The following is a 16,299-nucleotide window of genomic DNA, read 5'->3' on the forward strand; positions in this document are numbered from 1 at the left end:
CAGAGGCACATCAAGCTGCAAGATGCCTTTTCCTTGGGGGGTTCAGCTGACCAGCTGCAACTGGTCCTGAAGTGGCCTGCAAGTGGCCTCTGCTGAGTGCGTCCTGACCCCTAACTACTGTACTTGAGGTCCAGAGAGTCTTAGAGGACGCCAAGAGGAATTGGCACAAAGAAAATGTTTGGACTTCCAAGAACTTCACAGAATCAACGGTAAATCATGGCAAAGGTGTCTACTTCGAGAGGAACTCATCAATACAGCTTTCAGGGTTATCCTGCTGTAAGGTTTTGATTTCCATTAAAGAAGCTAAGTTTGTAGGTGGACATCATGACAGGGCGAAAGCATGGAAAGTACCATGTCCAAAAAGAGGACTTTAGCAACTGCATAGTTTAAATTTCCAGCTCAGAGCTTTTCTCAACCAAACCCAAAAGCTACCAAACTTTTTAGAGGATTTCACTAGACTCAGCTGCAACCTTGCCCTGCTGGAGGATTTTGACTTCCATGTCAGAGACTAAGGGCCCTATTACGAGTGTGGCGGTCAGACCACAGTGGTTCTGGTGGTCTGACTGCCACATTATGAGGTGGGCAGACCTGCCAACCTACCGCTGTCCCCGCCAGGATCTCTGATTCGATGGGATGACAGCGTTGCAGGTTGTAATCAGCCAGGATAAGGCTGGTGGAAATCAAGTGCAAGGGACCCCCCTGCCCAGCACCCTCGAAATGGGCACTGTCTGCTGTGCAGTGTGCATTTCGAGGGTGCTGGTGCCCCCTGCATGCAGCAGCATTGCCGCCGTTTTTTTTGTGAGGCAACGTCAATGCTACTGCACATTTCCCACTGGGCTGATAGTCATGAACCTTGATTCCTGCCCGTCAGTCCAGTGGGAAAGTTGCAATAGGGCTGGTGTGGAGACCGCCACATCGAAGGCAGTCTCCTCACCACAGGTTTGGAGGACAGTAAAGTTGACTGCCAAACTCGTAATTAGGCCCTAAGTCAGAAGGTAAAAATTTTGACCGGGACAACCTGAGAGATGAATCCAACCACCACTCCATCGTGATCATCCTGAAAGGGAGCCTAGGTTCCAGTCAATTGCAAACCCTGACCTTTTATTGCTTCTTTAATTTTTCTTGCGGTGTTTTTTTGAAAATTCAGATCTTGTGTTCTCCTTATCTAATTTGATGTGTTTTGGTGTTATCCATCTTACTTAAATTTTCTCTATTTTTAGAACATAGTTTTGGGGTGTTCTTTATGCTGTGTTTTGACTTTCTAATTGTTGTGGTACTGCTTAATACTTTTCACACTTTTTCTTAAATTAAGCATGTCTGCTCAGTGCCATAGCTACCAGGGGTTGAGCCGGATTTATTTATTGAACTTGTGTGTTGGACCTAACAAGATTTTGGTGTTATTACATGGGAAGAACTCACATCCTCCCCAAAAAATAACCAAATTTATTACAACTGTGAAATGCCATTTAAAAACTTAAGAAACTCCATTCAACTATGGTTCCAGCGCATGTGTGCATGCTCACAGTGGCAAACTTGCAATAGAGTTTCATATACTTTTATTGAAACTCCATTACCTGATGGCTGCCATCACGTGAGTGCATGCATGGAGGCATCTGGAGGCAAAAAAAAAGGCTGGCGCCCAGTAGCAAGGGTGAGACCAGTGCTTATGCTGGTTTTACCGATGACGTGAAACTGAAATGAGGTGTCTTTAGGCTTGAAAGCAGGAAGCATAATTGATTGTCTAATGACAAATAAATCTGCTGAGCTTTGAACCCTCTTCAGTGCACAATTTATTCACACCTCAAAACTAACTATGCTTATAGGCTAAGTACGCTTTGTGAACTCAAACACATGAGACAAACTATTAGAGGAGACATTACTTCAATGTTTTCTGAAAAATAAGGGGTAATCTTGTCAACTATAAATTGGCCTCAGTTCCATTAGTTAGCGCCAATGAGCCCATGATGTGTATTTAGCATGAAGGACGACAAGGAGGGACAAGTCTGCTGAAACCAATGGTCGTCAGGGACTTTATCAGGAGATTCTATGCACTAGGTCCCATGCCACAATTTTATAACTAGCTTTCACTGGTAGTCAATGAATGAAACTTTTATGATTCAAAATGGAGCTTATTTTATATAGTCCAGAAATTAAATGAATCGCTGCATTCTGGGTTATTCGTAGACATAGCATCTGTGATTCAGGGAAGCCCACATAAAAGAGCAGTCACTTAGACCAGCTTGGAATCACTTAAAACACTGCTTACTTTTATCAGAATCTCTGGGCAGTAACCAAACTACTCTGTAGAGCTGACTCAGATTAAAATAACAATGCAATATGACTGCATCAATTTATGATTTTCAAATTAGATCAGAACGCCATATTAACATTTCATGACCCATGTCCAATATAATTCCTGCTACTAAACTAATCATCGCCTACTTCACTTCAACTGTGCACCAACCTTTGGTAGAATTTGGAACATGTCCCCATTAACTATACATCCGCTTGTTTCACACATACCATGGTATTGTCTAGAATATTTTTTAATTCTTAGAAATACAGTTCGATTACTGATAGTAAAGCAGTTAGGAGGGATCTAGTTTCATCATGGACTTTTGTCTCATCTCTATCCCTGTTGCAATATCTTCTACTCAGTATTTTTTTAGGTCTGGTATGTTGTCAGAATACACCATAAGATATGCAGGTCCATGTGGCGTACTACTTTGAGGCTTATAAGTATGCATGTTTTCATGAGCAGAGGAGGATGGAAGGGTACATACGTGTGCACACTGCCTGTACACAAGCCTTGCACCACAGAGGCATGTATTTCATGAAACCCTGCGTAAAGACAAGGACTTTACGTCCCATGAAGCCACATGTCTCTCGCAATTTTTGCTGAAGGTGGTGGCCATCTTGAAGCACACTGTATAATTTCCTCAGGGTCCACAGTGTACTTTGTTCGAAATCATGTTGTATCAGGGACTTGTTGGAATGCTGTTATTCGTTCTTTTGTGAAGTCGATGAAAGACACCCATACGGATTACACACTTTACCGCACTTGTTTGTTTCACAAGACGCCTTCCATTGGGATTACGAACTGTAAAGCATGTGTTTCTTTCACACAAAGTCATCCATAGGGAATATGAACTCAGTTGCACTTGTATGTCAGCGCAGATGTACTGTTGTATGGTAGCTGATATCAAAGGTAGTGAAAACATATATCACCAGGGATAAAATTACATGTGCACTACTAATGAATGCTTTTGTGTTAGTTATCCACTGGCCACCTTGAATGCAAGCCAAGAACAAAACGTATTTCCTAAAATTGAAGGTAGCTCTTGTTGCTTACCAAAACAAGCTTATTATAACCTTGATTGTTTTTCAGTTACTATATTTAACCTAATTGTATTCCAGCTCAGAAGAAAGACTTAGGGCCTGATTTAGATATTGGCAGATGTTGGCCTGTGCCTCTCTCCCCTGAACAGTGTGTCCATTGCCACTGGCCCCAGGTCCCTGATTGTCTTATGTTCGAGGTGTAGCCAGGGGTCCCTGTACAGGTGGGCACACTGCTGATTGACATGTCCTGGGGACAGAGGTGTGGGTACGCTGGGTGGGTGCTGTGGTGTTGGATCCTGATGGGGAGGCTCTGTGGTGGTCTGTGAGTGGGCTTGGCTGTCTAGTTGTCCCTGATGGGTCAGGTTGATCGTCCAGATCCTGAAGTCCAGAGTTATTGTCATCACTGTGGGCCTCTTCTGTTGGGGGACTGGATAGTGGTGGCACCTCCTCTCCCGTGACATTGGCTGGGGTACCTGTGGGGATGTAAATGATGTATCATGCTTTAAGTGTCGGACATTTGTACTTCTGTAGCTTCCCCTCTATGGTTGTTGTTCCCCTGCCAGCTTTTGCTTGTGTATGTTGGTGTATTGTGGTTATGTTAGTTTCCATATGCTGTGCATGCTTTGGTGATGAGTGTCCATGCAGGGCTGGGAGGGCTGTCCGTACATTGGTACAGCATGCAGCATGCAGGGCTTGGCTTTGGGATTAGTGAGATGTGATGGTAGAGTGTGTGGGATGTGGTGGAGTGATGGGAGTAAGGGTTGAGTGTGTGTGATGGCATGCAGGTATGCGGGGTGATAATTGTTGAAAGTAGACTTACCAGTGTCCAGTCCTTCTCCAACTCCGGCGAGTCCCTCAGGATGCAGTAATGCCAAGACTTGCTCCTCCCATGCTGTGAATTGTGGGGGAGGAAGTGGGGGTCTACCGCCAGTCCTCTGTATGGCGAGCTGGTGTCTTGCTGCAATCGAACGTACCTTCCCCCGTAGGTCGTTCCACCTCTTCCTGATGTCGTCCCTTGTTCTTGGATGCTGCCCCACGACGTTGACCCTGTCCACGATTCTCTGCCATAGCTCCATCTTCCTTGCTATTGATATCTGCTGCACCTGTACTCCAAGGAGCTGTGGCTCTACCCTGACAATTTCCTCCACCATGACCGTTAACTCCTCCTCAGTGAAACAGGGGTGCCTTTGTGGTTCCATGGGGGTTGTGTGTTGTGTGTTGGTGAGGGTGTGTTGGTAATGTGGTGGGGTGTGTGATGTGGAGTGAATGAGAGGTGTATGGGTGTGAGTGGTGTGTGTGTCTAGTTGTCTCTGTTCTCTTCTTCTCAGTCTTGTGGTGCAAAAGTTATTGGTAAAGGGTTGTGAGTAATGTGGGTGTGTTTTATAGTGGTGTGGGTGCGGTATGTGTTGTTTGAATTGGCCAATGTAGTGTTGTTTTGTATGTGGGTGACCATTGTGAGCGCGGCGGTATGGGGTGATTCATGTTTCATAATGTGATGGCCATTGTTTTGTTGGCATAACGGTGTGGGTTTTGGGACCACCAGTTTATCACTGACCTTTGGTCTGACGGATTTGTGTATGTGGCTGTATTCTGTTGGATTGGGGTGTGTGTTTCTCATAATATGGTGAATGGATATTCGCCAGCGTGGCGGTAAGTTGGCAGCCATCAGCGCACCGGTATGCAGCATTTACTGCCAATGTTATAATGAGGGCCTGAGTGTTAAAACTATAGTTGTACTAAAGCTCTCCTTTACTTTTTAAAAGCCAATGCTCTTGTAGTGAATATTACTGTAAAATATAAGCATACAATGATTTCCAGTGTCTCAGTTTCTCTCTCTTGTCTCGTTCCCCTTTTTCCAGGTCTACTGTATAACTCCACAATACTAGTGTGGATTTTGCAGTTGGTTTGCTGAAGTGTGGAAACTGACATTACTTCTACTGGATCCTGATTATCAGGTTAGTGCATGCTGACACACATCTAGCTAGTTTTATGCAATTAAAAAGCATACACAACAAACACAAACATATACAAAGAGAGGCCTGGGTCAACCTCTGTCAGTCCCTTACTTCCATTGGCAGTTTTAGCTGTCATTTACATTTTGCTTCTATCCACAACAGCATAGAGCATGAGCCAGTGGGTCAGCTCACTTCATCCATTGCCTCTCTTGAATTGTGACTGACTATATGTTACTTTAGTATGTATGGAAATCTGCCTAAACGAAATGCACTCCAGTATCAGTGCTGTTGAGCGAATGCTTTACTTTAACAAAGCTTTTTTCTTTTCATTAATTAGCTTTTTTATTATTTTTTAGTCATCCTCGTGTTTTTAATGAATGTCTTCTACTGTAATTCAATGCTAATAGTACCTTTTCTTTACGTTAATGACAATCATAGTCATCTCAAACTGAATGCTTCCAAAACGGAAATACTCAAATGTGTCGATTATCAAAATTATGACCCACTCGTCGCCTGGCCTGACGATCTGGAAACACCGCCTAAAGTATCTAAAGAAGTAAGAAAACTCAGAATTACCATTGACTCCAAGCTATTAATGAATGCCAATATGGACAAACAAGCAAGATCAAGCCTCATTACTATAAAAACTCTGCAACTCATCTTCCCCCACCTGGGATTTCCACATAAGGTCCAGGCTACTATCTCTCTTATTCAATCTAAACTCAATTACGCCAATAGCCTCTACCATGGATCATCTTTAACAATTATGAAAAGACTACACGGATTCAGAACCCTGCTGCCAGCCTACTATTAAATCTGAAGCCACAAGCCCACATCTCCCCTTCCTTGAAGGCCCTATATTGGCTACCAGTTGCCAGAAGATCCACATTCAAGCTGTTTTGTATTACCCACAAAGCAATACATGGAACATGGCCACTCTTCATCAGGAATAAAATCTCCAAATACATTCAACAAGAAACCTATACTCTAGATTGGCACCTTGCCTCAAAATCCCACCATACAAGAAAAAAAACATAGGTGGCACATCCTTCTCTGTTCAAGCAGCTAAACTATGGAACTCTTTATCCCCAAATATAACATCGATGGATGATTATCTTATCTTCGGAAGACTACTCAAGAGTTGGCTCTTCCCCACATAACCACCATACCCAAACACAAATGCACAGCATATACCTGTGTATAAAAGCATTTATTTGGATTATATATGTATATCACCTCATCTTCTACCTCTGAGGTTGAAGATGAGGTGAAAACCCTTAAAACTCAGGTGATGACTCTATATGTGTAGTTCCTTGTATAAACGTGTATAATGATTATGTTTCTAAATACATAGAGCTTCATTAGCTATGCTTAACAAATGTACATATTACTCATGGTTATTACTCCATGTTAAACATGTATATAGGCGACTGCATAAATAAGTACTTTTTAAAGATAGCTATCTGCAATTACTTCACTATTGAATTAATAAAAAAACAATGAAATAAGCTTAAAGTACGGCAACACTTGAAAGTGTGAGTTTAGTAAATACAGCTTAAATCTAGATATATTGAGGGCATGCCCAGGACATCAAGATGGCAGTCGCACTTTAGAAGTGCTCCCAACCCCTACGTCATCCATCGGCCTTCATCACCCAGATCTGCAACATCGGGCAATCTGCCGGTTGCCTGACACATCTGAGGTCCTGGAGGTGCTCGCACTAAAAGAAACGCAGGGCCTTGAGGCTGAGACGTGTCCAGGTTTCTCGTCCCGACCCGAAGAAGAAGAAAATAGCAGTGACCACGGGACGCTCCGGTTGAGCGGTGAGAGCACGTCCGCGGCTCTGCTGTGCCTGTGGTCGGACCCTGAGCTGGATGAGCCGAGGGGGTAGCATCTGCCTTCTGACCCGGCCTGTGGCCCCGCGGAGACACCCGGCGGAGTGCGGAGCTGAGGCTCTGGATACCATCTCCCGCGGGCATGCACTCCTGACCTGCTTTCATTGTGAGCGGGAGGACAACACCACCCGGTGCATGCCCGGGGCACCAGACTTGGGATGTCTTGCACCTTGGCCCCCCCACTCACCTGAAAGAATACACAATGAGGGGCCCCTAAACATACACCAGGAACATTAAGATGTACAATTGACATAGAAAATAGTTACACAGATCAGTCCAAGTTGAACCATATAAGTTATGGAGTCAAATAAGGTCACTTGAGCAGTCCAAAGTTTATTCAAAATGTGATTCCAAATTGAACAGTCTGCAATCCAAGGAAATTTGTACTTCCAGCCTTCCAGCCAACACGTGTTTCGTCTTTAGGAATAGTTTACATCCCCTACGACTTCTTCAGGGCTTACAAGTCCATTAAACACTTAAGTAGTACACAGTAATGCTGGTTAATCCCAAACCGATATGTTCCAATATATATATTGACCGAGTAGAAGTTCCAATTAACCCAATAATCCGCGAATATCGTCTCCGTGTAAACTTGTCGGCGTCTTAGTATCAACTCACCTGCGCTATCCCTCATCCCCCGAGTGGTGCTGGCCGGTGGCAGGGTCGGGCAGGGCTTTGAGGCCTGGGCGCAGTAAGGCCTGATGTGCCGGCCCGGGGAAGATGGTCGGAGGCAAAGATGAGACGCTCGGCCTAAAGCTGCGCCCACCTGGGAGGTGGTGACTCACCCACGTCTAGGGCTCTGACTCGCCTGCCCTGGGGCCGGGCCCCCTATGCCTGAAGAAATTAGGGATGTGTCGCCCGCCTTCCCATCCTGCCCAGGAGCCTGGTTTCCATCTCCCCGGGGCACAGACTTTCTCACCTGCCTGGGTGGGCCCCACCGAAGACCAGAGAACAGCACTGCTCCTTGTGTGCCTCAAACCTTGAGCAATCCTGCATCTAGCCTTCCCACTTGCCTGCGATGCACCAATCCTGTGGGTGAGTCCTGGTTGTGAGACGGAACTGGGCAGGCCTGGGGTCGAAAGAAGTAATGGGTTGCGCGCAGAACTGGGAGAGGCTCTGGGGCCCTGTAGTTTCAGCTGTGGTGTTGAGAGGATGCGGGAGGACCTCTGGTGAGGTGCGAGCTGCAGCTGAAGCATTGGCCTCAGAACTGCCCAGAGATCGTGTCCTTGAGGCGCTTGAGAGGTGCTCCTTCCCCCAGGCCGTGGCTACAGACTGCCTATGGCCACAACCCCTAGCTGATTGACGTTTACTACTGCCTTGAATCTCTGGTGAGGGGGAGAAGCTAACTAGGACAAGTCTGCCAGTTCTCTGGCACCCCAGCACCATCAACAGAAGATTGCCGCCACTTGGTCAGACCTAACTAATCATACTCAGTATTGTTGGGCTTGATCCGTCTCTGCGCACCTTCTGGATTCCTGAGCAGCTGAGTGACCAGCGGGAACAAATAGAACAAGTGGCCTCCCCTGATACCCTCCCTCGGCGGACGTTCAACGTAGGGGTTTCTACATCTGGTGGCCCCCTCCTCCTTGAGATGACTGAGATCCGGACCAACTCTGGGGCGCAGGAGGCCAACTACACCACTGTACGCAACAACCATGGGCAAGGACAAAGCGACTCGCTCTTCTCTGGCCCAAACAAAGATTGATCAATACACCACTGCCCCGCCAGCGGAATCTGGAGCTGAAGACCGTGCCACAATTCTACAGGCGATTCAGGCATACCAAATTTGGAGAAGTCAGAGTGGATATCGCACTGCTGCGCCACGATCTCCGTAATGCTACGGCCTGCATCGCAGAAGCTGAATCTCGCCTCTCTGAGGTTGAAGATGAGGTGAAAACCCTTAAAACTCAGGTGATGACTCTTATGGCGCATACTTCTGAGCTGCATCGTCGGGCAGAAAATGTGGAGAACTGCTCAAGACGTAACAATATCTGCATTATTGGCATCCCTGAAAATGAAGAAGATATCCAGATGGTGAATTTCTTGAAGGCTTGATCACATCATGGATGCCGGCGGCCAGTTTATCCTAGTGGTTCACCATAAAGAGGGCCCACCATGCGTTGGCAGCAAGGCCTCTCCCCTGGGGCCCCTCCCATGCTGGTGATAGCACGATTACTGAACTTTAGAGACAGAGACGCTATCCCTCAAGAGGCCCAATGGCAAATGGAACTGCGATGTAAAGAGACTAAGGTCCTCCTGTAGCCCGACTACACCAAAGAGGTCCAGCAATAGCGCAGGTCCTACTTGGATGTCAAGCTAAAACTAAGAGCGATGGAGGTGCCATATTGCCTCCTCTTTCCGTCCCGGATCACTGTAACTTATAATGGGTTTCATGGTTTTTTGAGTCGACATCTTCGGCCTGGACATGGCTTACCAAAGAGCGGTTGCTGACTCACCCGGAGCAAGGATCCCCAATGGAGTCGGCCCAGGCCGCCCATCGCTTTCTGATGGATGAACCCTGGCTGCAGAGGAAACATCAGCGTTCTCAGAGATGGGGGGCACCACGAAGGACTTAATTGGCATTTCTGGAGACAGAGCGCCTGGGCCCGCTGATGCCTGTGGGCCATACAGACGAGGCAGCTTAGGCAGTGGCGCTGACCTTGCAAGCTGAGATACCTTCTGATGAACCCAACCTCACTGTGCTGACACCAACTTGTCCCAAAGCCCCATCATTTAATATCGAACTTGACGTCCCCACTTGGGGGTAGACTTTCACTGATGAAACATGAACTACTTTAATATACTTGACGATCTGGTGTTGAAAGAATCCTGCTAGATGGAGGGGTCACCCATGACCCAAATAGGTTTTCTTATTCCTTCCTCCCTTTCCTATAAAGTTAACTAGAGTTGTGTTTATATGGGCGACAGATGCTTCTGGGGGAAGTATGGGGAGGGTTGGGAGTTGAGGGGAATGCAAGTGGTTTAGTAGTTTTCTGTTATTTTTTGTGTTCATGTATGTTCAATACACCTGCCTTGGCAGACACATAATTGCAAACACACAACTACAACTGACAAATAGGATCAAGGGGCTGCACATCCCGGGCTACAGCTCTATAGGTCTGACACCAGGCACCACCATGTTTCTGCTTGTGGACCCACATGGTGGTGGGTCCCCTTACCTCTCTCACCCGCGATGATGCATTTGTTTCAGATTTTGTCTTGGAACGTAAATGGTCTGCAGCAGTTTTCTCCTCCTCTTGCCACCATAACCCAGGCGTAATACTGCTCCAGGAGGTGCACCTGGTGGGACAGTGCTGGCCTCTTTTGAGCTCGCGTGGGTATGATCAAATTTATCACTCCGGCTTTCACAGGGGCTCTAGAGGCATAGCAATATTGCTACGGCGCTCCCTGCCAATAGTGGTTGACACAGTAATTAGAGATATCCAAGGGTGCTATGTCAACCTGGTGGGTAATATGGATGCCCTTGCCGGCAATGATGCAAGATATTGTTGGAACTTCGATATGGGCAGACAGTGATAGGAGGTGACTTCAATGCAGTCACTGACCCGGAGTGAGATACATCAGGTCTACTATCCGCTTCTAAACGCGCGATGTTTGGAGAAAGTGGCACCCATAGACCCGACAATTTACCCATACATCAGTGGCCCATCGCATACAATCTAGAATAGACCTTATTCTTACTCCCACTATAGACAGCTGTATTATTGATAAGATTCAAATTCTTCTAAGAAGAATCTCTGATTACGCCCCTCTCCTGGCATTCATAGGATCTAATAATGCAGGGCCACACCCCATTTGGCGACTTAAAGCTTGGCATCTCCAAAATGAAGAGTACACTCACTACTTAGAAACTGAAATAGAGGCGTACTTCAACATTAATGACGTTCAGTCTCGTCACCTGGGACTCTTTGGGAGGCCAGCAAAGCAGTAATAACGGGTCTCGCTAAGGGGTTTATATGCTCACAGGAGAGAAAGCAGGGGTCCCATATTATGCTATTAGAAGGCTGGACCTCCCAACTCGAGTTGGAGTTGAGAAAGCACCCTGTTAGAAATGGGGTTTTTGGTTGGCAGTCAGGTTACCCTCTGTCCATGCAAGAACCCTCACTCTAGTCAGGGTAAGTCACACACAATCCAAATTATCCTGTGCCCACCCTCTGGTAGCTTGGCACGAGCAGTCAGGCTTAACTTAGAAGGCAATGTGTAAAGCAGTTGTGCAATAAATCATACAATAACATAATATAGCACCACAAAAATACACCACACAGTGTTTAGAAAAATATATAATATTTATCTGGGTATTTGCAGGTCAGAACAATCAAAGATGCAATATGAATTTGTAATGATATCACTAAAAAGTGATATGAAGTGTCTTAAGTCTTTAAAAAGTAAACAAAGTCTCTTCCAAGCACAAGTATCTGGTTTGGAGTGGGAAATCTCTGCAGGGGGCCGCAGAAGAGGAGATGTGTGGAAAAATGGTGTGTGCGTCGGTTACGCCCCTTCACACACTGACTTGCATCGTTATTTTTCACGCGGGGAGACATGCGTCGTTCTACGGGAGGAAAAATGGTGTGTGTGTCGGTTTCGCCCCTTCACACATGACTTGCGTCGTTATTTTTCACTCTGGGAAGACGTGCATCGTTTTCCGGCACGCGGACCGTCTCCTTCTGTGGATCGCAGGATTACCAGATGTCCCAGAGTCTGTGCGTGGATTCCTCGGCTTGTTATCCGGCTGCGCGTCGTTCCGGGAGGCTGTGCGTGGAAATTTCTTTCTCACTGCAGGCGTCGCGTAGATTTCCTCTCTGGAAGTCGGGCGGTATTGTCCATGCGAGGCCGTGCATCGAAGTTCCGGTCGCACCGTAGGCGTCGCGTCAAGCAGCGTCGGCGTGCGGCGATTTTCTCACCACGGAGCAAGCTGTGCGTTGAAATGTTCGGCGCACGAGGAGTCCAAATGAAAAAGAGAAGTCTTTTTGGTCCTGAGACTTCAGGGAACAGGAGGCAAGCTCTATCCAAGCCCTTGGAGAGCACTTTTACAGCCAGACAAGGCAGCAGGCCAACAGCAAGGCAGCAGTCCTTTGTAGAAAGCAGACAGGTGAGTCCTTTGAGCAGCCAGGCAGTTCTTCTTGGCAGGATGTAGGTTCTGGTTCAGGTTTCTTCTCCAGCAAGTGTCTGATGAGGTAGGGCAGAGGCCCTGTTTTATACTAAATTGTGCCTTTGAAGTGGAGGTGACTTCAAAGAGTGGCTAAGAAATGCACCAGGCCCCCTTTCAGTTCAATCCTGTCTGCCAGGGTCCCAGTAGGGGGTGTGGCAGTCCTTTGTGTGAGGCCAGGCCCTCCACCCTCCCAGCCCAGGAAGACCCATTCAAAATGCAGATGTATGCAAGTGAGGCTGAGTACCCTGTGTTTGGGGTGTGTCTGAGTGAATGCACAAGGAGCTGTCAACTAAACCTAGCCAGACGTGGATTATAAGGCACAGAAAGATTTAAGTGCAAAGAAATGCTCACTTTCTAAAAGTGGCATTTCTAGAATAGTAATATTAAATCCGACTTCACCAGTCAGCAGGATTTTAATCTATTTTTATTAATTGATTTTGGATTTTTAAACTGTTTCCTGTGTTTTATTTAGTTACTGTTTTGTGATATTTGAATGCTTTACGCTTTGTCTCCTATGTTAAGCCTTGTCGCTCGTTGAAAAGCTACCAAGGGTTGAGCTAGGTTTAATTTATCGAGACCTAACTGGACCTAAGTGGAGGTTAGTGGCCTATTGCTAAGTGTAGGTACTTACCTGCCCTTACCAATAACCCATTTTCCAACACTTTTGGTGTGCAGTGGTGGGATCCTGTACTTGTGTTTGGTATCACATTACAGTTTTAAGTAAAACAAATTAAAATCCTTTAAATTGTCCTAGTGCAAAAATTGTTTTTAATTTTTAATTTGGATTAATTTCAATTATTGAATTTTTGTGATTTTTCTAAATTCTTGTTTCCAATTTTTGCAAAACGTTTTTGTTGACACAAAACTAGGGAACCATGGAGCTTGATCTGGCTAGCCTACCCATACTGACAGTAGTCCAGCTTAGGGGGTTGTGTACTGCAGGGGGGTTGCCTGCAACCACTGACCTCAGGAAGCATGTCCTGATTAAATCCCTAAGAGCATGGGCTGAGGCCAAAGAAGTAGTCCCAGAGGAAGCTCCAGAGGAGGAAGAAGTAGGGGAGGATGCTAGCTCCAACCACTCAGGGAAGGGAGGGCATCTGAGCCTACGTGAGGAGGAGGAAGACCGCTCCTCACTGCACACAGTCACTAGGGGTATACCCAAAGCTAGTTGGGGGGAGGGGGTCCCTTCAGGAGGACAGAACCTGTCCCTCAGGGAAAGAGAGCTGGAGGCCCAGCTAGCATTTCTAGCTTTGGAAGCACAGAAGCTGGCCCTAGAAGAGAAAAAGTGGGCAAAGAAGGAGAAAAGAGATGGTGGCAGCGACAGAGAAGCTTAGTTGTCCATGGGTGGGGGTTTTTGCCCCAGATTACCCAAGGGGGTGGTTCCTGCCTATGTAGAGGGGGATGACATAGATAAGTGGCTAGGGGTCTTTGAGAGGGCCCTCCAGATGAGGAGAGTTAAGCCTCAGTACTGGGGTTCACTTATTTGGGAGTTGGTCCCCAACTCTGGGAGGGATAGGCTCCTAACCTTGAGGGGGGAGGAGGCAGATTCATACCCCAGTATGAAGAGATGCTTAACTAAAAAGTTTGGTCTGACCCCAGAGCAGTATAGGATGAAGTTCAGGGACACCCAGAAGGTCAATACCCAGTCTTGGGTTGACTTTGTAGACACTTCACTTAAGGCACTAGAGGGCTGGATTCATGGTAACAAAGTAAATACTTACAAGGGGTTATACAATCTGATCATGAGAGAGCACATCTTGACCAATTGTATCCAAGAAAGGTTATGCCAGCATCTAGTGGACTCTAAGCTGACCAACCCTAGGGAAATGGGGGAGGCAGCTGATGAGTGGTTGAGCACCAGGGTGGTTGTCAAGTCCCAGGGGGGAGACTCCAAGAAGGGGGGGTCAGATCCCCAAAAACCTAAGGAGGGAGGTGGTAAGCCCACCACGGAGACTCCCTCTGTAACCCGGAACCCTAAGAAGGAGGAGAGTAAATTCTACTCCCACTCTGACAACCCTTTCAGGGTTGAAAAAGCTCTTGGACAGTAAGGCTTGCTTTGACTGTTAGCAGACAGGTCACTTAAGAGGAGATGCAGCCTGTCCAAAGAAGGTGGTTAGCACTGGGCTATCCAGTGTGGCCATGGAGGAGGACTCCTCAGATGATGAAGTCCTCCTAGCATTGGGCTGGGAGACAGGACCAGATGATAAGCTGGTGATCCCTGAGGGTGGAAGTAGGAACTTTCACCCCATTCAGGTGAATGGGATCCCTACCACTGGCCTGAGAGACACCTGTGCCAGTCACATTATAGTGAGTGACCGGTTAGTGACCCCAGACATGTATGTCCCAGGAGAGACCAGGAAAGTCAGGATAGCCACAGGGGAGGTCACTTCCAAACCTGTAGCCATAGCGCCCCTAGAGAGGGAGGGTATCCTTGGCTAGTTTAGGGTGGTAGTCAGTGCTGACCTCCCCCTAGATTGTATCCTGGGCAATGACCTCTCAGAGGTGAGTCTGGTCCCAGATGGGGCGGTCGGCCATGGTGCCCCCCCAACCCAAAGTCCTGGGGAGTCAGTCCCTACAGTTAGCAGACAGGGGTCTCCAAGAAAAGGAAAGAAAAAAAGGAAGGGTGGGACACTATTAAAGAGAGTTCCAGGGAGCCAAAGGCCTTCTGCCCCAGTGGGGGGGAGCCCAGAGTTGGCACTGGTGAGGCCTCACCTGACCCCAAGGAAGTCCTGAGTAGTCAGGCAGCTGTCCAGATGCAGGGTGTTGCCCCTGCACTGACAGAAGGTAGAGTGGAAGGAGGGTGTCTGCCACATGAGGGGGTAGCTCCCCACTATAGAAAGCAAGAGGGGTGCCAGGACCCCACAGTTGTCCCTAAAGCAGCTCAGCCACCGGTCAGTGGAAAGCTTAGGGTGTGGTTCTGGGTGCTGACAGCTGTCAGTAGCCTCTGCTGGGTGCTAGCCTTCCTGGCAGCAAAGTAGGCCCCCTGACCCTGTTGGTCATGGTGGGGTTGCTCAAGTGTTGGGTGACCTCTTTGGGTAAGCTAGGTGTTGCCCTAGCAACGTTAGGGGTAGGAGACGTGGGCACCTCACTACCCATGTTGGCAGAGAGAGAGGAGGAAGACCCCCCTAGAGGGAAGTTTCAGTTTGAGATGGGTCCTTTCACTGTTGGGATGGAGTCACTACCCAGAGGGAGTGACCATGGCAGGAGGATGTGAGGCAGAGTAGGCCCTGCAAAGGGACAGCCGGTTCACTTCACTGTCTTCCTCGCCTGACAAGCCAGGAAGACTCTCCCCGAGTTGGGCTGAGTCTCCTGGGTGTGTGGGCTGGGGGGCTTGTGTGAGAGAACAGGGTTGATTGCAGAGGCCCCCTAATGTTTTGCCCCCATTTTCCACTTTTTGCTGGTGTTTTCCTGACCCTGAGGGTGCCCTGGGTACTGCTAACCTGTCCCAGGGCCTGTGCTCTGTATAAAATCAGTATGCAAATTAGGCTAATTACTATTGGCAAAATTAACCTACCTATAGGTCCCTAGTATATAGTAGGGCATGGAGGTTGAGGGACCCTAGCATAGGTAGTGCCCCCATAGGTGCACTGCTGAGGTGCCCAATGTCCTTTTAAAGGCAGGCCTGCCTTGCTGGCTGCTTTTAAATTAAAGTTACATGCAAATTCGACTTTGGAATTACAAGTAGTTCCAAAATCTTAAACTACCTTATTTTTACATATACGTCACCCCTAAGGTGTGCCCTATGTGCCTGTAGGGCTGGGTGCCATGTAACTATAAGCAGGGACCTTATGAAGATAGTTTTATAAGCCCTGGTGAGGTAAAACAGCCAAATTAGTTTTTCCCTCATTGTAGTGAATGGCCTCCATAGGCTAGAATAAGGAGACTTTATTTTAATTTTAAAATCCCCTTAAGTAACAGATACCAGAAGTTTGGTATCAAA

At 47.3% G+C, this 16,299-nt stretch overlaps 1 protein-coding gene across 1 annotated transcript in view; it reads left to right on the top strand.

Moving 5' to 3' along the window:
- CMKLR2 (chemerin chemokine-like receptor 2) overlaps window positions 1-16,299 on the top strand; it is a 115,370-nt gene that overhangs the window by 36,865 nt on the left and 62,206 nt on the right. The window contains exon 2 of the mRNA XM_069225980.1: window positions 5,199-5,294. The gene's annotated coding sequence lies outside the window, so the exon portion shown is untranslated. The remainder of the gene's footprint in view (window positions 1-5,198; window positions 5,295-16,299) is intronic.

The sequence above is a fragment of the Pleurodeles waltl genome, chromosome 3_1 (genome assembly GCF_031143425.1).
Source record: "Pleurodeles waltl isolate 20211129_DDA chromosome 3_1, aPleWal1.hap1.20221129, whole genome shotgun sequence".
Classification (NCBI taxonomy): domain Eukaryota; kingdom Metazoa; phylum Chordata; class Amphibia; order Caudata; family Salamandridae; genus Pleurodeles; species Pleurodeles waltl.